This window comes from Lissotriton helveticus, chromosome 1_1 (genome assembly GCF_964261635.1).
Source record: "Lissotriton helveticus chromosome 1_1, aLisHel1.1, whole genome shotgun sequence".
Taxonomy (NCBI): domain Eukaryota; kingdom Metazoa; phylum Chordata; class Amphibia; order Caudata; family Salamandridae; genus Lissotriton; species Lissotriton helveticus.
Window position 1 is genome coordinate 380,390,088 of NC_136057.1, and position 13,177 is coordinate 380,403,264.

Here is a 13,177-nt window from a genome sequence, read left to right on the forward strand (position 1 = left end):
AAGGGGCAGTAAAAGTGTGGATACAACAGAGTCATTCTCAACATACCAAATTCAATAAAATAAAAATAAATCTATTGATGAAGCTCAGTTTCTGTAACTGTTGTAAGCTCAGAATTAGTGTACAGTTGTGAAGAGAATTTATTAAAGTTTGAGCTGAGAGACACAGAAAGACCAGTTCCAAAATGTTCTCTACTCATGTTGCACAACAGCAACGCACTTATAGATTCTTGATTGCATAGTTTATCAATGGAAAATCTGATTCACTTTAAAATTAGACATTGGGGCAAAAACTAGACATGCTGACTGTATTTTAACAGAAGTGGGCATGAGTGAAACTAATACCTGCATCTTGGGTACATATGAGTCATTTCTTAAGAGCTCTAGCAGTAAACAAACATTTCTTGGAAATCTATACCCTTCCCAAGCAGTTGCATTGTACAAAATTCAAGCATTTTTAAGCGTTGATACAAAATGGATGGCACAGTGATATAAAATGGAAGCCAAGTATGCTAAGAGAACTGAAGGTAAAAGTGTTCTTTCTCAATTCCCCCATTTTTAACTAATGTTCAACATTTGTTCAATTTGCTCTAATGATCTCATTAACATCTGTATTATTTTATATCTCTATTTGCATCATCACCCGTTCCTTCAATGCAAATTCCCAACATTGTTCTCTCCAGCCATTTGGCACTGATAGAGAAGCCATTACCCTTTCTCTGGGTAGCAAAGGGGTATACATGTTCATAGCATATTGATGAGGATAAAAAAGTAGAAAAGGTTAGCATTAGTGAATAAATCATAACTATATCCTTAATGACTTCTATATATCACTAGCACACCAATAGGAAAAATTAATATACAGTTTGCATGTACAAATATATCGTAATAATAGCACAATAGATTGTTCTAAAGGTCTTTAATGTGTGATATCTTCACATGGTTCACGCCAATACGTGTTTCGTCGTACTGGGAATACCCACGACTTCTTCAGGGCTGGGAATAAAAGGGGGTACAGAGAACACATTATATAGTCTCCCCTCTATTCAATATTCCCAAAATACAAAAGAGACAAAGCATGTTCACCAATAGCATGGGCAACATGCCCCGAAAAGATCAATTCAGACACCAAATGTAGGTGGTGTATGGACGTGCCAAGAGTGAGGGATAGAAAAGAACTACATCGTCCATTCAAAGCCGTTGTATTGGAATTCAAAGGCCATATAGTTGGATCAAGAGGGGGCATAGGAACCCGGTGAGTGAATGGGTGGTGTGGGGAGGTGATATCTTTTTGTTTTATTTTTAATTTCTTAACAATCCTGTTTGATACGAGTGAGTAGTGACATTGAAAAACACCTCTATATGTGCTCGCTATTTATAGATGGCTACTGGGAAAATCCCAGGCCTACCTTGCGAGTATAGATGATTGACAATAAGCCTGTAATAATCATATTAAAAGTTACAGACTATTATAGCAATTATCTTACAATTCTTTCAAGCAGCTTATAAATATCATGTGGTGCGGGACATACCTTCTGACTGGTTCTAATTCCGTCCCAGCCTAATCATGGCTGGGTATAAAATGTAGTATGTCCAAGCGTGAAGCTAAGGGTAAAATATAAAGCGAATGTTCAAAAAACGACCACTCACCCAGCGAGTCATATTATTTCCATCCACCATGCGTTCAATATATGGTCTTTGCGATACATTGGGTGGATTATTGAACTCAGTGTAATTTAAGGACGCACCCCCACCACCGTGAATGGGTCATGATATCTAAATAGCTTACCCTCCTTATCTGTGTCTGTCGCTATTTATTGACAATATATTAAGGGCTGGAAGCATCAGTAAGTGTCATCCCAGATGGATCAATTTGTCCGAGCGAACGATGCTATAAAAGAGGAAAAGCAGAGACCGAAGTTACGATCTATATATGCGCCTACTACCACGCTATACGGAAAAGCAGAGAACAAGTGGTTAGGTTAGTCCTACCTTATGATTTTCGCACGGTGGGATGTCCTCTCGCCATATCCGCGATTCTGTCTATGGAAGACCCTTACCGGAAGTAGGAAGTAATAAGGTCTAAGGGCTGATCCCGTATGGACTACTAGAACGCACCAACCGCCTTAGTGAATATCTCCACATGGGCGCCATATTGGTAGAGTCGCGTATTGAAAGTTCGAAGACTCTCTCGTAATCTTGTTAAAAACTATTCTTGTTATTCGAGATTCTAGTTAGTTAGTGGATATATTTATCTATTATAGAAATATCATATCGTATTTTGTCGGGAACATCCATATGTAGAACGATATTATACAAGCAAAGTAACAATGTCGTGAGTAGGTCGAAGAAATTGAGAATTAATGATTGATATGTGTATCTATATACGTGGTGCAAAAAACATGCAGCATTCTGATTTAGGGAGAAATTAAGGGAGGACAAGTGCGAGAGAGCGGTCAGGAGTGAATAATATTTCCAAATACCAAATAGATCAGAAAATTAGTACATGTAGTGACAGAGGATATAGGTTTTGTATAATCATAAGTTACATACATAGGTATATACTCACAAATACATTGTTATAAATTACAGTGATAAAACAGACATGACGACTCTATTATGATTGGAGGGCTACTCTTCTGAATGTCATCCTACCGATTGATCCATATGGTCTAATATCAATCACTTTCAAGTCAGCAGTATAACATACATCTCGTATTATGATCAATAAAATATTGACCAATCTGTTAGATTTATACATTAAGAATTAGATATGAATTCAGCAGTTCAATGTGTCATGAGGAAAAGCCTCGGTAAGGTCCTAGTTGCCATAAATAATTATTTCAGCCACTAGTATTATTCACATTTACCCAGAGTCCTACAGTCTATATATGCGTCAATCCTATGGATCAAAATGTACGTGTCCCAGAGGTGAGATCAGATCCCTTCAATCACCTAGAAAGTAGTGTAATTCGTGGTCAGAGTTCATCCCATGCTCAACTGCCTGCATTTTGAGAATCCAGAGTGCTTCCTTACGTCTAAGAAGTAATTCTTGATTACCACCTCTTGGATCTCTTTTTATCTGATCTATGCCGCAAAATCCAATCGTTTTATTGGAATCTTGGGCTTTGCATGTGTTAATATGTGATGCTGTTACATATCTCGTGTCATTGTGCCTGATAGCCCTTAAATATAAGCCTGGGCGTAGTTTGCGTAGCAGCACTACAAGTAGCTTCACGTGTAGTTTGCGTAGCTGATGGCATTGTGTACTTGTCTGTTCTGTGAAAAAATTGCAAAATAATTGCAAATAGCTCCCTGTAAAGAACCACATATGATAAAATAAATATCTCTATCTTTATATGCTAAAGTGCATATAGTACTTTCACAATGGTGAAACTGAAAAATTAGCAAGCAGTGGGAGATGTGATGATTTTGGGATCCTCCATAACCTAGGGAGAGTACCAAACAGATGCCTTGAAAACAAAAAAGCACATCTTATTGAACGATTTAGTTGTGGTCCCATCCTCTTAGGACAAACCCAAACACAGTTATTGGCAAAAAAGCATTCCCAACCAAAGGCCCTGCAAAGCATTATGGGATGAGATTAGCAGTGGGCAGTGAATATTATATAGTATACAATATCAAAACAATTCTACAAAGAGCTGCAGTTCAACTGGTGGTTACTAGAGTTCCCTCACGAGTCAAATGCAAATGCTTGATGAAAGGGTTTCAATGGTTTTGCATTTGACTCATGAGGGACATCTAGTAACGACTTGTGGAACTGCAGCTTGATGTAAGAATAATTTCAATGCTTTGCATTTGACTCGTGAGGGACATCTAGTAACAACTAGGTGAACTGCAGCTCTTTGTAGAATTATTTTGATATTGGATACTATAATATTCACTGCGCACTGCTAATCTCGTCCCATAATGCTTTGCAGGGCCTTTGGTTGGGATTGTTTTTTTGCCAATAACTGTGCTTGGGGTGGTCCTAAAATGATGGGACCACCACTGAAGTTCAACAAAATGTGCTTTTTGTTTATGCTCTTTGTGTTCAAGGCATCTGCCTGGTGCTCCCCCTAGGTTAGGGGGGACCACAAAATCATCAGCTCTCTCATTGCCTAATGTTTTCATTGTAAAAGTTTATTTTTGTGAATTGGTTATATGCTGTTAAGCATGTAAAATTGCTTTTTCAAAGCATCTGAGAATATTGTTGATTTAGATGTTACGCTACGTGCAATTTGCAAAGTAAGAATTAGTACAAACTTTGCATGCTTCGTTAGCGTAGTTTTAAGCCCAGGGTTATTTAAATGCTCATAGATCCCATCTTTTAACGGTCTAATAGTGCTTCCAATGTAAAAGATATCACATTTACATTTGATCATATAGATCACAAAACGACTATTACAATTCATCATTTGTCTGATCTGAATTCCTTACCCATATGGTTGTGGAATCTCGTGGTTTTGTTCATAGCCAATGGGCATATTTTGCAACATCCACATCTAAAGAAACCTACGCATCTTTGCGTGAGCCAATCCTGCGACCTGTCTACCATTCTAGGGTAGCTGGGACTGATTAGGGATTTGATGTTTTTCTATTGTCTATATGTAATTTGAGAGTGATTCGAAATGTATTTAGACAATGTTTTGTCGTTACTAAGTAACTTCCAATGTTTTTTCATGCTTTCTCTAAGTCTAAACGCCGCATGATTGTAATTGGTGATCATTCTGATTTGAGCTGATTGACCACTCCTGACAGTTTTCTCTTTCAGTGTGTCATTTCTTACAAAGGTAGTGATTTTGCGTTCAGCCTCAGTGATTATATGAGTGCTGTAACCCCTTGCCTTAAATCTCCGTTTCATGTTGTTTCTACATCTCAGAAAATCATTATCTTTACTACAGTTTCTTCTAGCACGGGTTAGTTCCCCAAATGGAATAGATTCTATTTGATGTTTAGGGTGGGAACTGCCAGCGTGCAATACCGCATTACAGGATGTTGGTTTGCGATATAATTTGCTCTGTATTTTTCCATCATCAATAAAAAGTGTAAAATCTAAAAATTCGATTGTGTCTGTGCTTAAAGTATAGGTAAATTGAATCCCCATTGTATTAGAATTGAGGTATTACAGAATTGTGTGAGCTTGTCCATATCACCCGACCATATCATAAGACAATCGTCGATGTAACGATTGATGCATTCCAGGGGGCGCCACCAGGGCCCCAGATCCACCCCTCCTCAAACCCCCCATGAAAAGGTTTGCATAGGAGGGAGAAAATCTGGAGCCCACGGTACGCCCTGTTTTTGTCGATACCATCTTGATTCGAAGAGAAAAACATTGTTCAAAATTAGTTCGATCATACTGATGATCATTTCAGTGTGAGGCCACTGAGACGCTGGTCTCCTACTGAGAAGTTTCCTTACTGCCAAAATGCCCAGGTCAGTTCTAATGTTAGTATATAAGGATGTGACATCCAGAGTTGCCAATATCATATTGTTCTCCCATGTCACATCTGAAAGGATACTAAGGATATGTTTGGTATCTCTTATGTAAGCTGGTAAATTACGTACTAGGGGTTGTAGAAATGTGTCAACATATTGAGAAAGTTTCTCTGTCGGACCCCCTATGCTGGAGATTATAGGTCTCCTTAGTGGTCTTTGTGCATTTTTATGGATCTTTGGTAATGTGTAAATGCAAGGGAATCTGGGCATGTCCACTTTTAAATATAAGTATTCTTCCTGACTTATCAGCCCAGCACTGAGCCAATCCCTTAGTTGTGTGTTAATCGTGAGTATAAGAGGTCCAATTGGATTCCCGGTGAGTTTTTCATAATAGGTGTGATCTTCCAACTGTGACATGATTTCTGCATTATAGTCAGATGTATTCATTACCACAATGTTACCACCCTTGTCAGCTTCTTTGATGGTAACATTGGGCAATAGACTAAGATCTTTGAGTGCTTTCCTTTCATTAATGCTCAAACTGTCCTTTAATCCTGAGTAATGTTTAGTTTCGTGTTTGACATGATTATATAAGTCATCACTTACTAATTTGTGGAACATGTCTACACTATTCCCACATGGTAGTATGGGTGTGCATCTGGATTTGAATAACGTGAAACGCCATAGCTGTCCAGGATATAATCATCCCACTTTGTACAGATATCCTTAATGACCCATCCCGAGTTACCCCAATTTAAGCTCCAATACCATTTCACTAGGCCTTAAAGATTGTCTGTGATGGCAGCTATAGCTGCAGTTATGTTTCCCTCTATGTTCCTTATTCCCACTATACGGGTATCCCCAATGAAAGCTCTTGCTCCACCCTTCTGGGCCAAAATGAAGTCATTCATTCAAAATACTTTATTTCGTTTTAGAGATAAAACCATGAAAGTTTCACATCACAATGCAATCATTTAAAAAGTACAGAGATTCCATTAAAAGGATAATAGAAAAACCAGTTACAGTACAATAAAGTTAAATCATAGTACCCAATGCCATATTTAAAAATAGATACAGGCCAAACAGAAAATGTGCAAAATACAGACTCATGAGGCAAAGGATGATAAGAAAAAGGATGACATTCAGTGCTCCATACATAATCTAGATTGCAGGGCCGATTTTAAAAAACCTACTACAAAAGGGATACAGTCAGGTTTTAACAATTGTAAATAGAAAAGAGCAGGGTGAACCTGATTAAAATGTAATTTCTTTAATAATGAAGTTAAAAAATATCTACGGGGAACAGTGTAAAAAGCATGAAAACACAAAGTGCAGCAGGTCCTGTGGAGACACTCCGTCGCAGCCACAGGGTGCCAGCACTTGTCCTCTGCAACTCCCCTTTGGAACCGCTAAAAGCAAATGAAAAAAATCAAAACGAAACCTGATCAATAAAAAACGATCATGGGTAGACAATGGCCACAGAAAAAATGTTTCCAAAGTTGGGATTGTTTTTAGCATCACATATTTGCGAACGCTTTGTTTCCCCAGTTCGCTGTGGTCTCGCGCAATGTTCTTTGTCATCATAAAGGTCTTCTTAATATAATCCACATCCTCCATTGTAATGAGATCAGGTTTTAAAAATAAATCAGGTCGCCCTAACTCCTCAAAACAATTCTTTATATATTTCAACCATGGGATTCATAGCATGAAATCCAGACTCAAAATATCCCTTAAAATCAGGTGGTTAAGGGCTAACTCACCATTCAGCCAACAGTTGAGCCAGAGCAACAAGGGATGCATAGCCAAATAATCACTGATATATGGCAGCCTGACCTCTTCGTGAACCGCCAAATTGGAAGTACCCCTAGGCACTCCAAGGAGGCGTTTTAGGAAGTTATTCTCCACCACCTGTATGACATCAGTTGAGGTATAGCCCCATAGGCCACTTCCATAACTGGCAATTGCCACACTTTTCGCCCAATATAACTTCAACATTGCCGCCACGGGGCGCCTGCCCATTTTGGTGGCAAAGTTGAAGATTGCTGTGTTGGCCCGTATAACCTCCCCTTTAGTTCTCTGAATGAGCGGCCCCCAGTTAAGTTTATCATCCATCAACACGCCCAAGTAAGAAAATGTCATTGTCAGGGGCACCCTGTCAATGCCTACTTTAAAAGGATATACTTTCTTAGGGCGGGACCCGACCAACATAATGTATGATTTGGAGTTATTGAATAAAAGATCACGGTTCTCCATAAAACTTCGAAATGAATCAAGCAAGGTCTGCAAACCCTTTGCAGTTCTAGCAATAAGGACCGCGTCGTCCGCATAAAGCAGGACGGGCAGACCCCGGCTACCTACATATGGGAAATCGCCCCCTGTTGTTACCAACATCTAGTATAGGTCGTTAATGTAAAGGTTGAATAAAAACGGGGCCAAAATGCAGCCCTGCCGGACACCCCTCTCTATATTAAAATCCCTAGATACCCGGAGGTCGTTGCCGTATCTAACATTGGCCCTAGTATCCCTATGCATGTCCTCAAGAAAACCAACCAGGTTATCCTCTACCTCCATGGCCCTCATGGATTGCTGCAATTTCCCCCGGTTGACGCAGTCAAAAGCGGAGAATAAATCCATGGAGGCCATGTAAAGGGTGCCCTGGTGGGCAATTGTGTGTTTACCCTGGATCAGGTATAAATTAAGACATTGGGATATGGTGGAATGTCCCGAGCGGAACCCATACTGAATGTCTGAGATTATCGTATTTTGCTCCGCCCATGAGGCTAATCTTCTAAGTAGTACCCCACCAACGACCTTGACCACAGAATCAAGAAGGGAGATTGGTCTACAGCACAAAGTGCTATTTCGATCCCCCTTCTTGAAAACCGGCACAATCATGGACGTACCCCAGGACTCTGGGCACCCGACTATGGGGCCGCAGTGTTAATCACGCCCACCAGTACTGGGGCCCAAAGCTGGGGGTTGGACTTAAAGAGGTCCGACGGTATACCATCCGGTCCTGGCACTTTATTGCTAGCCAGCCCTTGGATGCCCAACTCTACCTCCTTCAACTCAATTGATATTGGGGCAAATAAGATTCCCCTTTCTCTGGATATGCCAGGATTCCGCCCACCCTTAAAAATAGACGTAAAATGAGACACCCAATTGCTCTCGGTTATGTTAGTACCCTATTGCTCCCTCATGTAGCTTCTCAAAAAGTGGGTGATTAACAATTCTCCAAAATCTGGAACTGCTAGCTAGATTACTGGGCTCTAGTAATTCACGCCAGGTTTCCTCCTTCAATTCTCTCTTTCTCAAATCCAGAGCCTGCTTATATAAGCGGCGTCGGGCACTAATTAAAGGTTGGTCTCTCGGTGTGATCTTTAAGGCTTCTTTGAGCAGTCTAGCAGCCTTAGAGCAAGAAGCATCAAACCATCGAGGTTCGGAGGGCAGAGATTTATGTTGAGGAGCGCTGAACAGGGTCCCTACTTTGGTAGTAATATCATCAAAAGCCCTAAGAACACCCTGGGGACGGGTATCAGGGGATATGAAGGAGGCAATCTCAGTAGCACATAAAGTTTTCACCTCACTATAAAATAGGTCAGAGTCAATCTGTGTCCACTTTATTCTATGTCTATCATCGGTAGGTCTCATTCTACCCACTACCTGAATCCTATTTTGACTCAACAACCACCCCCTCCCAGGAATGCACAAACTGGATTATGATCACTAAAAACACTTTCAATAATTGCAAACCTTAATAAATGGCTATATAAGCCCTTGTGCCTCCTTATAAACGAAGGTACACACTGTTTCTTTGTGGGTGAAAAACTGTCATTGCGGGGATCAAGTCAAAGGATGCCAGCAAACTGCTCAGGGCATTTCCCTGTGCCGTATGCTCAAAATGAAAACCCCACATCTTTGCGCACCCCAACTCCCCCATACAGACAACTGCTGGATAACCACAGGGGTGTATATTAAAGTCTCCCATTACCATCAGATTATTTGCGACAGAGCCACGCATCTTCCGTAGGAGGACTCATAGCTGAGCAATTTAACACCCCCCCTCTTGAGCCAGAGAGTTATAAAAGTTAATAATTCCCAAGATGTTCTTTACCCTTTTCAAAATGATTGCTTGAAGATTTTTGTTGGTATAGGGGACTATCTGTATCTTACAGGGCATTGCCAATGCTATAAACGAAGCCACCGCTGGCTCTGCCATGTATTGATGGTGTTGTTGGGACATAAAAGGCTTTATAACCCTCCAGGGATAGACTTCAATCAACCAGCCAGGTATCCTGTAAACTAATGACGGAGAACTGCCTGATAAACTGCAACCTTCGTATACACTAGCCCAATACCCTGTGGTTTAGCAATGCTGTCTACTACCTGAACAGCTTAGGTAATACACTGCGTTGTATGTTTGAGATATATCACAACAAGTGGAGTAGAACCACATCACTTTAGTTACCACTACTTGTTTGAGTGAAAATTCTGTCAAGATAACATTAATTATTACAGAATACATTTTGCTTAAACCCTGGGTAACCTTGACCCATATTAATCAGTTTATAGTGGCGATGGCAGATTCCCCCATAGGCCATGGCAAATCGATTTGGTGGCGGTTCAAGCAGTCCATAAGGATTCTGTTGGGTAAGCGGGGTAGCAGGCGACATGTTTACCAAATAATTTTTCATGAGTCTCATATTTCCTTGAGCCGCAGATAGCAGAACGGTCAACAGGATGTAGCAGATCATCTTCAGTGTCATTATGACCCCAGAGGACATCAGTACTTCTGGGGATCTAAACCCAGTACTTTAGTACAATTGGATGGATTTAGAAGGCACTCTTGGTTGCAAATTATATCTGAGCTTATCTGCTTGCTCACTAGGCTGTTTTTGACTAGTTGCTGGAGGAGCCCTTTTCACATGTGAGTCATGGATCCAGTACTTGTAAACAGCCCAATTCACTTCTGTGTTGGTCGCCAACAGGACTTGGACGAAGTCCTTCCACCTGGGGTCTAAGCAGTAGTTTCATTGACAGTTCTTTACCATCTCCCACTCAACTGGGCAATTTTGAGACGGGCTTCCGTCATAGGTGTGGGTAACATGAGCTTCACCTGCTGGTGCACAGTTTGCACAGTTTTAAGATGCTCTATGCAATAGTCTTTCATTAGGCCATTAGATAAATTCAGTGTACTGTGGCGCCCCCAAAACTGGCATTAATCGTCCAGTGACAATTTTATAAGGACTCAGCAAATGAAAGGAGTTCAGGTTGCTGCTCATGCTCGTGAGTGATAGGGGCAGAGAAAACCACTAAAGTCAGTGTACGTTTAGTGCATATCTTTGCCATTTTGGGTTTCAGAATGCCAGTTCTCTTCTCCACTCGGCCTGACACCTTTGGGTTGTAGACAAAATGAAATGTGCATTTTATGGCCAATGCTGTTGTCACAAGTTCCATCACCTTATTAAAGAAGTGTGACCAAATGTCTGAAGAAAGCAAAAAGGGCAGCCAAAACATTTTAATACCTTAGACGTATTACTCTTTTTAGTCGCATAAGATTCTATCCAGAGAACCTCCAGCACATACAATGGAACGGGCCCCCAATGCAAGGACCGTATGCCTTTTCGTGTCGGCATTGCCGCCACCGAAGTGCATATCCCCCAGCACATCCTAATATGGCTGGCGGTGTCTGATAGACACCGCCACCATATATGAGCTTTTCCGCCACGGTCCCCCCCGCCATTGTAATATGGCGGGGGAAATAGGTGGCGGACGGGCAAGGATGGCGGACGGATCGCCGTCCGCCATCCTAATTGACCCCTATGTTGGGCACAAGTCATACATGTTTTTCAAACCCTCTCAGCTGCCTTCCTAAATTCACCATTACTTCACCATGTAGAAAACAATGTGGCGTCACATCCTAAATGTCTGGGTAGATGTATGGTGTATACCATGGGCCCATGGCGTCCCTTCCTAAATGTGTGCATCGATGTATACTGTATGCCAGGGGCTGAACCACAGACTCAGTTAACTTTGTCCTTTCATCTGGGTCCTGTCAAAACCCATTTATCAACTCCCAAGTCTTATCCCACTTCCCCTTCCCCTTCTCTGCCAAAATGGCTCCACTCTGCTATCTTTTTATGTCATTGTATCCGCTGTTTTCTGTGATTTGTTTAGAAAATATGAAACCTACATCAATGAGGTAGGTTGTAGAGCAGCATTTTTTAGCATTGGCATCAGCAAACACATTTGCTTAACCGCATCATCTACAATTTTCCAGTGTGCACTACATTAGATTATTGACACTTTCTTTGGCAAGGATACATCTTTTAGAAGTTCAACAATCAAGGTGCCATGTTATTTTGTCCCTGTGACATGAGGAAACGTCTTTCTTAGCATAAGTGATGGAAAAACACTCCAAAAGCGTACTTGCTGTCAGTATAGATATTTACTGTTAGCCCAACACTTAAATCACATACTCTGGCTGAGTGCAATTATTTCTGCCGCTTGTGCAGACAATTCCTTTATCTTACATGTCTCAACAATGGTTATCAGTGTGGCGATGGCGTATGTGGCTGTTTTTTTTTCCATCTGGAAACTTAAAACATGATCTATCCACCCATAAGTCCCCATCTCTATCAGTCTATTCTGACTTTTAGGGCTTCTTCAGTAACTAGTATACAAATATGGGGTATCCGTACATACTGACATGGGGTGGGAAGTATTGTTGCTGAAGACAATACATTACAGCGATGTAAAACAATATAAGGTGTTAACAGTCTCAGTTCATAATGTGCGAGTCTATGTTATGTCATGCTAAAATTATTTTTCCCCCATGGGATTGGGTCAGAGACATCTTTGCATGTAAGAGCTTGCAAGGGTTTTGACTGAGAAATTAGGTATCAATTGTCTACAATATCCCACCATACCAAGAAATGAAAGCACCTATTGCTGTGTAGTGGACGGTGGAATTTGCAAAGTAGCATGCATTCTTTCAGGGCGAATCTTGCATTTCACCTTTGACAGAAGGTGTCCTATATAGGCCTCCCCCTGTTCGGCAAATTGTAGTTTCGAAGGTGATATTTTGTGGCCCTGGTCATGCAAAAAGTTCAGTAAATTCACTGTGCCACCAATAAACATTTTTTTATCAAGCTACGGAACAAAATATTGTCACTATATTGAACCAAAGTGGTGTCTTTATTGAGGAAAAAAATTATATATGTTTTCAATGTTTGAGAAGGGGATTCAGTAAATACTTAGGGACTCTGCAGGAAATAATAGGAACAGCCTTGAAACACCAAAGAGAACAGTTATTGGGAGACATCATGAAAGGGAAATGGAAAAAAAAGCGTTCTTTAAATAAGTATGCAGTTGTGGGCGGAACAGTTGCGAGGATGGGATTTATATTAGGGACAACTGGAAAGCATCATACAACAATTTTGTTAATTTCCCTGAGGTCAACTACCAGCCTCCAGGTGTCAAGCTTACTAGAGTCATTACTTTTCTTTAGAATAGGAAGAATGGGGCTATTACAGGAGATTCCTTATATTTCCCTAATGACTTTATCAGCTGAGAGATCAGCCACCATTGTCTTTAACCCCAATTATCCTTTTCTGGACATGTTGTACTGTGGAACTCTGGGTAGAGGTACATTTGGATTGACATCTATTGGTGCCAGGGCTATAGCCATTCGACCAACATAATTTTTCCCAAGTGCCTATACTTGGGGATTCCCTTT

At 40.8% G+C, this 13,177-nt stretch overlaps 1 protein-coding gene across 2 annotated transcripts in view; it reads left to right on the plus strand.

Moving 5' to 3' along the window:
- LOC144769598 (sodium- and chloride-dependent GABA transporter 2-like) overlaps positions 1–13,177 on the plus strand; it is a 762,140-nt gene that overhangs the window by 666,932 nt on the left and 82,031 nt on the right. The gene's annotated exons all lie outside the window — the stretch shown is intronic.